Source organism: Pseudonaja textilis, chromosome Z (genome assembly GCF_049901715.1).
Source record: "Pseudonaja textilis isolate UNSWEBS1 chromosome Z, rPseTex1.2, whole genome shotgun sequence".
NCBI lineage: Eukaryota > Metazoa > Chordata > Lepidosauria > Squamata > Elapidae > Pseudonaja > Pseudonaja textilis.
Window position 1 is genome coordinate 41,112,024 of NC_142008.1, and position 15,143 is coordinate 41,127,166.

Sequence of the window (15,143 nt, forward strand, 5' to 3'; positions counted from 1 at the left end):
TATCTTGGAGAAAATCGCACTTAAACCCAAAGGGTTGTCTCTTAAACTTATTTATAGATAGGGTTTCAGTTAACCCAGTAAGAATTTCACAGCCGTAAAATCTATTAACGATAATTAAGAATGCGCCCTCCCTCCATAAAATACACCTAGGCAGGGGGCGTCAAGAGGCTTTTTACAACTGTGGTTTTAAGCGCGATCGGCCGCACAAAGTGACTCGTGGCGAACATAAATCGATCGTTGACTCCCACGCGGCTACAAAATGGTGATCGTGCCTCCGCCTCAGAAGCATCTTCGCCTGGTTTTCGTTTGGCCTTCCTGTGCCGCTCGACGTAGCCTACCATCTCCACACATCCCTTGCACGCTTCCACTTCGAAGGACGGCGAGAGTAGCCACTTCCCGCCTTTTTTTTTTTTGCCCCCTTCTTCACAACGCCCGGGCTTGACCTAGGTGTTCAGTCCCGTCTATTTGAGCAACCTGCATCAAAATCTCCATGGGCAACTGGCTTTTTAAGTTTGGTTTTACAAAACTCTTCCTTTCGCTTTAGGCAGACCGTATGCCAAACTTCGCTCCTTTGCTCTATTTCCACCCCGGACCTTTAAACCATTTTTAAAAAGGTCAACAAGAGTTGTATTACGGAAAATTCAATCCTTGCTTTAATGGAATACGACGGCCTCCTTGAACTTACCATCTTACCGCACGTCAGAGAAAAGCTTTTCCCAATAACAATAACCGTTTTAAAGTAGCAACCCCACAAAACCCCCACCCACCCTTTCCCTCGAAAACACGACCTGCGCGCCTCCTAAGCAGAAGCTTATCAGAAAGTTGCGGAGACCCCGCCCCGAGGTGAGCGGCCGAGACTTTGCCACACCCAGAGCTTCGGGAGTGGATCAGAGCTGCCTTTTAAACGAAGGCGGGGGGATTCTTTGGACCATGGGCTTTTCTCATACTCGCTTTCGTTTTTAATCCCGTGAAAGTGTTTGGTTATTTTATTAAGCCATTAATGATAGCCTTCATAGCGCTATTAACATCATGGTTTGCTTAATAATTTTACGTGGTTGGTTACCTCCCCTCCATTTCCCACTCCCACTTCTGCTGAGGTACATCTTGGTTCATGTTTATTCATTTTTATCCGGCCTTTCTAAATAACTCAAACCTGATACTCTTTCTTCGTCCTATTTTCCCCACCACAACAACAACCCTACGGGATGAATTGGGTTGTTGAGAGAGTGACTGACCTAAAAAGTTAGTGCCTAAGGCTGGAGTAGAACTCCGCAGTCTTCTAGTGCTTAGAACTCAAATTGGCTTTCATGTTGTTGGCTTGTGGCTGCCTCGTTGAAATCCAAGCAATGGGAGTGTTTCTTTATTATCAGTTTAAAAGACCTCTTGATTGTGCGACCATTTTAATCTTTCCATTTAGGTTTATTGTAATCTGCCTGAGATGGAAGAACTGTAGTACTTACATTCTTCCAATCTTAGCAACAGTGAAATGGCTAAATTTGGTATTTATATTGTTCTCAGTAGTCAGATCCGGGAAGGTTAAAATGATTTTAATCATAGGCGTGTATTTATTTATTTTTTATTTATTTTGATTTGTCAATTGCTTACAAGATAATAGGTATAAGTATAAACATAGTTATGAATACATGGATACGTATAAGAAAAATAAAAGAAACAATAGGACAGGGACGGTAGGCATATTTATGCGCTTATGCAGAAACCTTCCCAAAGTAACGATGGCTATATCACACTTACTTTTTTGACTGAACTGTAAAAGTTCAGATCTGTATTTTTATGATATCAAATCATGGAATCCCAATTTACCTTTGGAAATACTCTCCACAAATTTACTACCCAAACATACATATTTTACACATGAGTATACATATAATAGATTCTGTGACTTAACATCCATTACACAAAAAATGTATATACCTACACAATAAAGCTTTGTAATTTTTTCCACAGGGACTTTAAAGTCCATAACTTAGATACATACAAGCTTCTGATTAATTTTTAAAGATACAATTTCATGGATGTGATGGTTTAAGTTTGTGTCCTCCCTAAAAATGCATTTCATAGATCCAAGTTTTCAAAAAGTTGTAAACGTGAAGCTTTATGGGTGGTTATACTTGTAATCTATGTGCATCCCTTTTAAGAATCATAAAAATTCATGACAACCTATAGCATGGTAGCTATAAGAAGTGCATTTATAATTCTGTTTCAGCTTTAATTGTAGTCTGTGGGGATACAAAACCATGTAAAAAAGCAATCTTGAATTTTTTTTAATCATTCCATTATATGGATTTGCTCTCTGACTCTTCACAAAGTTTTAAACAGATTTAACTATAATATGTTGCTACTAAGAGTGTTATAATCATAGTATTGTAGCTGAATTAAAGCTATTCTACTGTGGGGTTCAAAAATCTTTTTATTGCAGGTGTTTAGGAAATTGGTGAAGTTATCTTTATTTTTATTGTTTTAATTTTTGAACCACCAGTTTTGAAATGTTTTTGTGGAAAGTTTTTCTCTTAAAGACAGTTTTAAAATAATTACCTATACACAGGGATTAAAATGGGGCGCATATGTATAACAGTATATTAAAATAACCATAATATCTTATGGGTAGTTTGATTTTTAGATAAGTATTACTTATAAAGGATTACTAGTTAAATATTTCATTAATTACTATTACTATTTCATTAATTACTATGAATAAGATTTATAATTGGAAAGTCATAACACTTTCAATTAATTTAAGATTCATAACTCTAGGGAGTTTTTTTTTTTCTCTTGTGTAGATAAGAGGAAAAGCATGAAGCACACTATCCTAATCCTAAAAAGTTCCATAAAAACATAAATACTCCCCCCTTTCCATTTTCTACCTGGAGCAGTAGGAATGTTTGAAGGTGCTTGCAATTAGGAAAGGCAGACATATATCTTATGTATAAAAAGGTAGTAATTCTGGTTCCTGTCAATAGTTGGTTCTTAATTAAACGAATATACCGTATATTGTGTGGCAAAAGAAGATTAATGTTTTATTTTATATTATGTATAGATAAGATGTATAGAAAGATAAAATGACATTTATTTTAAATTAAGAAATTCTAACTAATAAGAAACTGGTGTAACTTTGAGATAAGAAAATATTAACAGAATATGAAAAGCAGAGGCTAAGAAAAATATGTTTCTGTTTACAGAGTAAACATGTCTATAGATCTGAAATTAGTCAAAGTCAAATACTTCTTAGTCAAACAATCTATGAGCATATTGTTCCACAGCACATCTGACATAACCAAATACAAGATCGAAACATCAAGGATTATGGTTCTCATAAACCTCTGCCTAACTACATAATTTCTATTTGTTGGATAAACATTCTAACAAATTAACGGTACATCTATGGGCTCAGTGCTTTCAGGACTTATAGTGGAAGCTATTATACAATATTTAGAAGCCATAGCACTTCCACAAATGCAACCAAAAATATAGATCAGATATGTCAACAACACCTTCACCATAATAAAAAAAGGACCAATTAGAGGATACTCACACAACCACCACCAATATCTTAATAGGAAGAGAGAGAGAGAGAAATAATAACATATTACCCTTTCTGGACATCCTGATCAGCAGAGGACATAAGAAACACAAGTATCGAATTTAAACCAGAGTCCTTTCTATTAGGGATCTTTGATAAAGAACTACCAAAAAAAGGTGAAATATATAATAATACATATTTTGACAGTGGTCAGATTGGCTTTTGCACAATGTTGGAAACAGCCTCATGTTCCATCAGACGAGAAGATTACTTAAAAAATTTCAAGTTGTGCAGAAGTGGACAAATTAACCTTGGCATTAAAAGATAAAGATACTTCAATATATTATGACAGCTGGAACTGCTGGTACAAATGGATAGACCAAAGATAGATTTCACACTAAAAGGCAAGAGAAGATATGATAGAATCGTAGTAGTGATGTACAGATATATGTAAGGATTAATTGTGTATATGGCATAAAATAAGGATAAAAAGGAGGTCTCACAAACTGTTGAAGATGAAAATGTTTTTAATTGTTTTCTATCTTTTTCTTTCTATTCTTTTTTTTCTTGTTTTCTTTTTCTCTCTTGCATTTATGTATGTGTTGTTGGTCTATTTTAATTGTAAAATCAATAAAGTATATTAAAAAAGAAACAAAGAAACCCAAGTATACAAAAAACCTTCCACACCAACAAAAGTGTTCCACTACCAAAGAAACAACCCAATCTCCCACAGGAAAGCTGTGTGTAATAACTTTATTTAGATGAGCACAAACTGACTTACACACCCTCTACAACAGAAAAAGGAAACAAAGCACCATATGACATATTCCAAGAAAGTGGGTATCCACGCAACTTTATCAAAAAGTGCCTGACCATTCAACCAATACAGCATAAACAACACAATTCCTAACATTGCCATATATCAAGAACATCTCAGAAACCATCAACCGACTACTACAACCACATGGAATCAGTGTAGTACACAAGCCAACTAAATCTCTTCAAAAGATATTAAGTAAATCAAATGAGCAGCCCCAAGAAGAAAAAACAGTCATTTACAACAAGGGTCCCCAACCCCACAGTCCTCAGTTCGCTACTAAGCCACAGCCCATTTGGAACTAGATTGTGCAAGTGAGGCAAGAGCATGTGCGCATAGCTCCACTTGCACAAGTGGCAAGCAAGCACTCACAGCTGCACTTGTGCAAGGGGGGGTGCTTGCACTTGCATGCAAAATTGTATTTGTTTGAGCAGCGAGCATACATACAGCAGCGAGCATGCATACAGCATACACTTGCGTACATAGAGTTGCACATGCTCTCTACTGGTCCACCAAGCCAGAAAGTTGGGGACTGCTGATCTACAACATACAATGTAATGACTGCAAAAGCCACTATCAGGACAAATAGACAGAAAACAGGCAGAATATATCTTTCAACACCAACTAGCAGTCAGAAGACATAATGAAAACCCTTTAAATTCATAACATATGGACAGATTTAATCATAGTTTTAACTGGGAAACGGTGACCATCCTAGACCAAATCAAGTCCAAAAACCTCCCAGAGGCTTGGCACTCTGACATATTAGCCATCAATAGATACATAAACATAAACAATATTTACATACAATGCAAAAGAGGTGGATAGCAAGCCAAAAAAGAAACAGAAATATCAAAAGACTTCCCCACAAGCAATCACCACTTAGATGAGCATAGATTACTCCCAGGATTAAAATAAAGACCAACAATCAAGTGAAAAATACCTCAATCAAGGATCAAGCAAATAAGCCAACAGTGAACAGCCCAACTAAAGAACCTCTGAGTCTAAGACCACTTCCAGCAACATTGATAGGGCAAGACTATAAACAGAGGAGCAAACCCCATGATGATCTTATGACAGGTCTGCAAGAACATCAAGGACCCCTCATAGAGCAAACATTATTGTAATACTTGATGGATTTCATTCTATTAATGGTTGGCTGAATTTCAAATAAAGATGATTTATAAAAAAGATGGAAAATTAATCCTTGGTGTGACCATTTGTCAAAGCAATTGGATAAACATATTTTTTTCATTATTTGATGTGCTTCGTTTTCAGCTTGAAATCAAGAGAAGGTGTTTTAATGCTCCTATCAGGAGTGTCTGACAAACACTAGATATTTATTTATAAAATAACATTACAATTTATTTGCTTACATGCAGATGTAATGAAATAATTTCATGTCTATTTGACTACCTGCTAAATGGATTTTGGCTCATTTAGATAAATGCCCTCCTCTATTCTATGTATGCACTTTACCAAAACATTTATGGCTATGAATCAGTGGTGGGATTCCATTTTTTTTACTACCGCTTCTGTGGGCATGGCTTGGTCGGCATGGCAGGGGAAGAATACTATAAAAACTCCAGTCTGAAGTAGTAGTTTATGGTTTGTTTGTTTGTTTATTTATTTATTTAGTCAAGTGATTATTAGATAACAGGTATAAGTTATAGTTATGAATGCATGAAATGGATTACTCAAAATTTCATGAAATTACATGAAATGAACTACTCAAAATTTCCACTACCGGTCAGAACCTGCTGAATACCACCTCTGCTATGAAGTAAAGCAAGTTTTGTTTTTCTAATAATACATGTATTAAACTGGAACGAGGATTAACCAATGGCATTAACAATGAATTGGATATATAAAATGTAGTCTTTGAGTGATACAATGTATCTATATTGAAAATTATATCATTGGAATCCAAGATTATAAGTGAAAAACCTAAAAATAGAATTTAGATTCACTAATGATTGCCAGAATTATTTTTTTACTAAAACATATCTCTGCATAATTTATTTAAAATTGTTAAGATGTGCCTAATTTTCTTTGGAACCATTTACCTGTATTCTTAATTTATTTCAGTGATATTAGCAGTTTAATCATAATGTCCAAGTTGTAATTTTAATACTTGTATGACAAAGCAATCTTAAGTTTTGTATGTTATATTGCTTTTTATATATATTTCTTTAACATCATTGTGAAAGGTTATAATTGGATCCAAAGTTAGTTATAATTGAAATAGACGTTAAAATGAGTGAAACATATTCGTTAAACTTGTTTTCATTAAACATTAAACTGAGTATGTTTTACAGTATTTCAACATATTTTATAGACTATATGAAAACGCATTTTAAAATTATGCAATTAGTTCCTTTTTTTCCTTTCTGATGAAGTATATTTGCTCTGTAATTTGATTACATTCTAAACATGAATTGAAAACCAAATTAATTGCGTGTAACTTAAGCTTTAGAAGACAGACAAGAAATAATCAGTCCAGTTAAAATTATTAAAACGAAGAAATATTTAATAAAACATTCCAGAAAAAATATTAACAAAGAACAGAAATAGTTAGTTTCTCATTTTGAATGCATAGTACATAACACTGATTAAAGAGAAAACTGAACAAAAATGTAAGGGACAATAAACATTTCTAGTTGTTTTTGATTTGCAACTAGTGACATTGTTAAATTGTCTCACATACCTCAGAAAAGGCAAACCACTAGATTTACACTACCAAATACTTATTGAAATCATCCCAGAAGTAGCAATAAACTTTTACAAATATTTTATATTAATATAATTATTATATTAATATATTACAATTTCCAATTTAATGCTGGGAAATAGTGAAATCCAGCCTCTGAAGAGATCGATGGTTGCTTTGCTCAATTAATGTAAACATACCATTTCTGATATTCTGAGTCAAGTGGCCAAATCTGAATTTATCCAAAGGCTAAACTGATCTGGTGCCTTCCGGTTTACACAGTTTAAATAAATGAAAGAATATGAGAAAAGCTCTTTTAAGAAATAGAAACTTTATATGCAGGCCTATCTACATGGAGTCAATTTATCACATGATTTCGTAGACACTCTGGTATCATGTCAAAACTAGTCATTTGTCATGTCTGTATTTCTAATAATTGTTTCTGGCACTATATAATAAACAGTCATCGTTTGTGGCTTCATGCATCAAGTTAACATACCACTAGGAAAAAGAACAAAAAGAAAAAGATCAATTAAAGTAATAAAGAATATTTTGCAAGATGAGAGATAATGCAATAGGTGCAACAACTTTTCCAGTGCCTTCTGGTAATTTGACATACTGTGCTATACTCCCAAATGGTTGGAAGTCCCTTGCTCATGGTTTCTTTATATTGAGTGGGTTCATCTGCTTCAGTATCATTTATGTTGTTAGCTGGTTGTAGTTTACAGATAAGGTCCTCCTCGGGGTTGACTTACAACATTCTTTATGGAATGAACTTGTCCTCACAGACAGTCTATTCTTCACACTATACAGCAGAGATCTTATCACGAACAGTGCAAGAATGACATAGACCAATCCAACCAATATTTGGTTCTTTATTTGCTCACATGCAATAGACAGATAGACTTGCCAGATTAAATCTTTACACTCTTACCCTAATGGATATACCCTGAAGAATTTTAGGGAGCCACTATTTTCTCTTTTTCTGCCTCCTATCCAACTCCAGGCTGTATTATCTATTGCCTCAGTCCCAGTGGTGGGATTCAGCCAGTTTGCACCAGTTCGGGAGAACCAGTTGTTAACTTTCTGAGCAGTTCGGTGAACTGGTTGTTGGAAGAAATCATTAGGGCAGAGAACCTGTTGTTAAATTATTTGAATCCCACCACTGCTCAGCTCCCTCTCATTGGAATAAATTTTCTCTTTCCTGGGAAATTGCTGCTTCACTGTACTCTATCACAGATTTACACCATTTGTATAATGAACACAATGCTGATCAATACAAAGTAGCTCATAATATATCATGTAATATAAAGTAATTTTGCCTCTAAACTTGGATAATCAATTCTGTGTATATTTATTCAGAATGAGCTTCTCCTATATTGCTATTCAGTCAAAATCAGGTAGAAGAGAGAAAGAAGAATCCTTACCTCTCATGTCAACGCACATATCCATTTATATATTTTTCTGTTATGTTTCTCTGGATTACAAGCTGAAGAAGAGAGCTACTAATTTATATTTCTATACTTATAACATATAGAAGTCACCAGATTATCAGAGACTTGAAAGGGTAAGTAAAACTGTTCAAAAGCCAAGTTTAAGTAGCAAAATTGGAGATCCTACAGACAAGGACAGGAAGGCCTGGAGGAACGTTGTCCATGGGTTTGTGATGGGTCAGACATGACTTCGCAACTAACAACAGACAAGAAAGCATTGCATAGAGATTTTGAGTAAGCATATGCAGCCCCATTTCTTTTTTGTTTAGTAATACTTACTTAAAATATAGTGTACTTCATGCACCTAAAAAGTGATTTTTAAAAACTTCAAATAGAAAATAAACTTGTCTATTTGAAATAGTGCCACTGTCACAACAGTGTCTTCTGTGACTTTTGGCTATTAAAAAAATATGTAGCCTCTGGTTTTTAATAAGCTGCTCTTTCTGGTAATAAGGCATATGAGAATTAATTAATAATAATTAGTTATTTCTATATATTAATTGGTGTATTTGTTCAAGACCTCATTTCTAAACTTTAATTTTACATACAAAAGTAAAATCAGCAATTAAATTAATACTTTTTAAAATATACCTCTGCATCTCATTCAGCTTTCCAAATATATGGATTTTTTTTTTGTTTCTTACTGAAACAGAATAGAATAGAATAACAGAGTTGGAAGTGACCTTGGAGGTCTAATCCAATGCGCTGCTCAGATAGGAGATCCTAATAAACAGCTTTGTTAAAGATCAACTCTGCAACTATAGCTAGCCAATTCGAGCTTAATATCAGGATCAGAGGGTTAATTACAGTATTGTAGTACTTTTCTTAACTGAAGCATACAAAAAGTGGTAATTGTAAATATTTTTCCTTGTTCAGCAAATCTAAAAAGACCAATCTTAAAATATTTGAAAAAAATGTTATTGTTTCTTTCAATTAAAAAAAGTATATTGAATTTCTTTAACCAATTTATTTCCATAGTATCATATGTGTGTTTTTATTGGTTTCTTAATAATGCATTCTTTTAAATTTAATTTTATATAATGTTTTATGAAGAATTTTTTTTAATCAACCATTGATAAATAGCAAAATAACAGGTCTCAAATATGGCACAGAGCAGACTTGGTGGAATATCCATGACAAGATATTTAGATACCATGATGTGTCTAGACATACAAAAATTAGAATAATAAAAGAAATGTTATTCTCTGTGATTATAAAATAGAATTTGGAGTTTGAAGAAGAACAGAAAAGTATGGACAGTTTTGAACTTTGGTGTTTGAGAAGATTCCTGAGAATACTATAGATAGCAAACAAGCAAATCAAGCAAACCAGTCAGAATTATCATTCAAGGCACAAATGATCAGACTTAAATTATCCTCCTTTGGACACATTATGGCCAATGATTCATTGACTTTTTTGAAAAGATTTGTCAAACAGTATTTAGGTATTTATATATACAATGCTAAAATGTTCTAAGTACTGTACTTATAAAATAGTAAGAAATACCTGTATCAGAGTTCACTCCAAAAAAAACCCCTCAATAATTTAATTACTGGTAAGAGCCATGGTGGTGCAGTGGTTAGAATGCAGTACTGCAGGCTAATTCTGTTGATTGCCGGCTGTCAATATTCAGTTCTCACTGGCTCAAGGTTGACTCAGCCTTCTATCCTTCTGAGGTCAGAAAATAAGGACCAAGATTATTGGGGGCAATATGCTAACTCTGTAAACTGCTTAGAGAGGGCTGTAAACCACTATGAAGCAGTATATAAGTCTAAGTGCTATTGTTATTGCTACAGTTGGTTTTGTCTTACAATCACAAGTAAACCTAAAATTTCCATTGCTAAGTGAGACAGTTGTTAAGGGAGTTTTGCCCCGTTTTATGATCTTTCTTGCCACAATTGTTAAGTGAACCCCCACAGTTCTTAAGTTAGTAACACAATTGTTAAGTGAATCTGGCTTCCCTATTGACTGCTTGTGAGATATCTCAAAAGGTGATTAAATTACCCTGGGACACTGTTACTGTCATTAAATGACAACCGTCAGTTGCCATGTGGCTAAAATTTATCATGTGACCATGGGGCTGTTGCAATGGTTGCAAGTAAAAAAATGGTCTTAACTCACTTTTTTCAGTACTGTTGTACTTCAAACAGTCACTAAATGAAGTCCTGTATACAGGTAGTCCTTGACTTAAGACCACAATTGGGATTCCAATTTCCATTGCTTATCAAGGCAGTTGTTAATGAATCATGCTGATTTTACAACCTTTTTTTGCCAGGGTTGTTAAGCAAATCATTGAATCACAGTGAATCACACGGTCATTAAGCAAATCTGGTTTTCCCCCATTGACTTTGGGATCTAAATCACAGCTGTATAAAAGCCCTGGATGCACCCTATATACTAATCATGTGTTAGCAAGACAGGGTTGTCCTGCAGCAACAACCTAGACAAATCTTTTCCAGGCTGATGTATCACCAGCTTGTGCCTTCAATTTTATAAATAGCACTGCAATAGTGATGTCCATCACTTCATTCACTTCTCTTTTGTTTCACTTTTCTAGTATTGTAGAATTCTCAAAAAAAATTACCTACAGTTCCATTAAGTTGTAAGTTTTAATGTGACCATTAAATGCATTAATAGCATAGAATCAGACACATGATTTTGAGAGAAATAGGCAAAACTTCAGCAAGAGGGCTGAAAAATACACCTTTCTTAAGTACTAGGAAACAAGACAGCATTCAGAAAAGATTCAAGCCGTGTCCCTGATTTACTGGGATGTAAGAGGGATGGTGTAGTATATTGGTTTTGCATACTCATAATACTGCATTCCTATTGGAAAGATACTGCCACCTGGTGATTGGTAGATAACAGTTCTAATTGGCCGCCTAAGTGGCGGATGTTTTAAATAAATGCCATTGGTTGTGAGCCGCGAGCAGCCGCTATAAAAGGGGCTGCCGTGGCTCGACTTTAGTTGAAGTTACTAACAGTTAAATAAAGAGCTGAACTCAACTCCGGTCTCGAGTCTACTTTGTTCCGACAATAGAACACTGGCGACGAAGGTGGGATTGAAGGAACAAAGACCGTAAGCACATGGCACCGGAAGCCAAACAATCAACAAAATGGCCAGCAACAACTCGCCACCTGCACCATTCAACCCAGCCAAAGAAGACTGGGAATCATATATTGATGAATTTTATAAACGGGATCAATGAGAAGGCAAGAATATTGGAGACTTCGTAGCAGCACTAAGGGACATTGGAGGGGCATGCAAGTTCCTCAACATGGATGAAGCCATGAGGGATTGCATGGTCCTAGGATTGAGAGACGCTACCCTGCAGAGCAAACTGCTTAATCGACCCAACATTACTGTAAATAAAGCCATCGCTGAAGCAACCGCAGCTGAGGCAGCAAAAAAATCTGCGGCAAAAATGAAGCAAATGAATACGGCCAACAGTCCAAGGCAGAGCAGAGAAAAGAAAGCGGAAGGTACCCAGAAACATACTACCGCAACCACCCACCATGAAGACATCGAGTCATCAACCGACTCTGAGGAAGAAGACGAAGTGGTAAACAGACTCCAGGCAGAGCGGAACTGGCGAGAAAGAAGAGGGAGAAAACCTGATTTGGATTGGGACATTTCAAGGTAAAATTCAAGAAACACACTGAAATTCTTCCATTAACCATCGTTGACCGAGACCGCCCCAGCCAGCTTGGTTTAGAATGGTTCACGCCCCTGGGAATTGAAGTGACAGGAATCAACAGCGTCACCATGACAGACTGGGAAAAAGACCTGATAGAGGAGTTCCATGACGTATTTGACGGGACATTAGGCAAATACCATGGAACCCCTATCTCATTTAGCCTAAACCCGAACATAGCCCCCATCAGGCTAAAGGCCAGATGCATTCCCTTTGCGTTAAAGCCAAAAATCGATGAGCAGCTGAACAAACTCATCGCACAGGGGGTGCTAGAGCCAATCGATCATGCAAGATGGGAAACCCTGATTGTGACTCCCATGAAACCAGATGGTTCCGTGCGCACCTGTGGTGACTATAAGGCCATCCTGAACCATGCATTGCAGCAGAGTGCATACCCCATTCCAGTAGTCCAGCACCTTTTGCACTCGGGGGGAGGAAAACTTTTTGCAAAGCTTGATCTCACGCAGGCATATCAACAGTTGCCGGTTGATTCCAAGACGGCAGAGGCACAAACTATCATAACACATAGGGGGGCTTTTAAATGCAACAGATTACAATTTGGTGTCAGCGTGGCCCCCGGTGTTTTCCGAAGCCTGATGGAACTCCTCCTCCAAGGACTAAAAGGGGTGGTTCCCTATTTTGATGATGTATTGATATCAGCCGGAAATAAAAAAAACAACTAAAAGACCGGCTAAGGGCAGTCTTGCAAAAGTTTAGAGAAGCAGGACTCAAAGTCAAAAAAAGAAAAATGCCAACTTGCCACAAATTGGATTGAGTTCCTTGGATATCTTATTGATGAAGCAGGAATCCACCCCACCGAAAAAAAAAATACGAGCAATAAAAGAAGCACCCAGACCCCAAAACAAAACGGATTTGCAGGTATTCTTGGGACTCATTAATTTTTATAATGTCCTTTTGCCACAGAAGGCAACAATAGCGGAACCACTGCATAGGCTACTCGATAAAAAAGCCATCTGGAAATGGGGCCGACAAGAAGAAGCTGCATTCCAAAGAATTAAGGACTTGATTACATCCAAATCTGTATTGATCTAATACAGCGACACGCTACCACTGACTGTCACCTGCAACGCTTCACCATTTGGCATAGGCGGAATACTTAGCCACATACTACCTGATGGCAGGGAGGCACCGATCGCCTTTTATTCCAAAACGTTGTCCAAAGCTGAAAGAAACTACAGCCAGCTGGACAGAGAAGCCTTGGCCGCTATCTCGGGGGTAAAACATTTTCACAAATATCTTTATGGTAGGACATTTTCTTTGATTACTGACCACAAGCCACTGCTAGGAATCCTGGTTGGAGACAGGGCCACTCCCAACATCCTGTCTCCAAGGATGACAAGATGGTCGGAATTTCTTGCAGCCTACAATTACAAGCTCATCTATCGGCCAGGAAAAGCCATACACCACGGCGATGCATTGAGCCGCTCACCTCTACCAGACCACGACAACGACCCAGCTCCACCACACACACACCCTAAAAATTGAAACGATATCGAACTTGCCCATCACCGCATTGGACATTGCAAGGGAGACCGCAAAAGATGCACTAATGGCCCGACTCCTGAACTGGGTGGGGAGGGGCTGGCTGGAAAATGACAAAAACAAGACCTTTAAACTGTTCAAAAACCAGCAAACTGAGCTGTCAGTTGAAAAAGGATGCATACTGTGGGAGGATAGGGTTGTTGTTCCACGAAAACTGCAAGAAGACATGCTGAACATGTTACATGAAGGGCACCCGGGCATGGTCAAAATGAAGTCCCAGGCCAGAAGCTACGTCTGGTGGCCAGGAATAGACAAAGACATTGAAACCTGGGTCAGAACATGTAACAAATGCCAGTCATCCAGACTTACCCCCCCTTCAGCACCGGTCCTTGACTGGGAGACACCCAGAGGCCCCTGGTCAAGGATCCATATAGACTTCGCCGGACCCACAAAGGGATATACATATTTAATCATCGTCGATGCCTACTCGAACTGGTTAGAGGTTAGCATCATGAGTTCAACAACGACTGGAGCCATCACTAAACAACTAAAGAAACTCTTCACCACTCATGGTCTATCAGATGTAGTAGTATAGGACAATGGCCCACAGTTCACAGCTTTAGCTTTTGAACAATTCCTCGCAGAACAAGACATATGACATGCTCTGACAGCGCCAGCTCATCCGGCGGCGAACGAAAGGGCAGAACACATGGTGCGATACATGAAAGAAGCATTAGAAAAACTTGAAGGAGGCAACATGCAAGACAAAATCAACACCATGCTCACCATTCAACATATAACACCGTGGACATCAACAAACAAGAGGCCAGCTGAACTTTTAATGGGCAGAAAATTGCGCTCATATTTGGACAGACTACACACCACCTACAACCCCAAGAAGCCCCCAGACTCCTCCAGTAAGTACCGCATGTTCATACCAGGTGACCTGGTATACGCGAAAAATCTTACCGGAGACCCGTTGTGGTTACTGGCCACGATAACACAAATCACAGGCCCCCAATCATACTGTCTAGAGACAACCAATGGCAGAATGTGGAAAAGACACATCGACCAACTACGCCCCCGACACATCGAACACAACACCGACATACCCCAGAACATGGAGCAAACACATCCACAAAACCCAACAGACAATAATAATAAAACTGGGGGGGGGACCCTTAAATAATAAAGGAAAGGAAAACCCTCCCTTAACAAACCACTGACCAGAAACTGAAAACCCAAAAAGAAATAAAAACTACTTACCATTTGGCGAAGTCGAAAGAAGAGAGCTGGAGGAGAACCAGGGAAGAAGCAGCTGAGCCGACTCTACCTGCCCGAGCACGGCAGAAGGGAGCGACAGCGCCCGTCCAACCAAACCAACGAA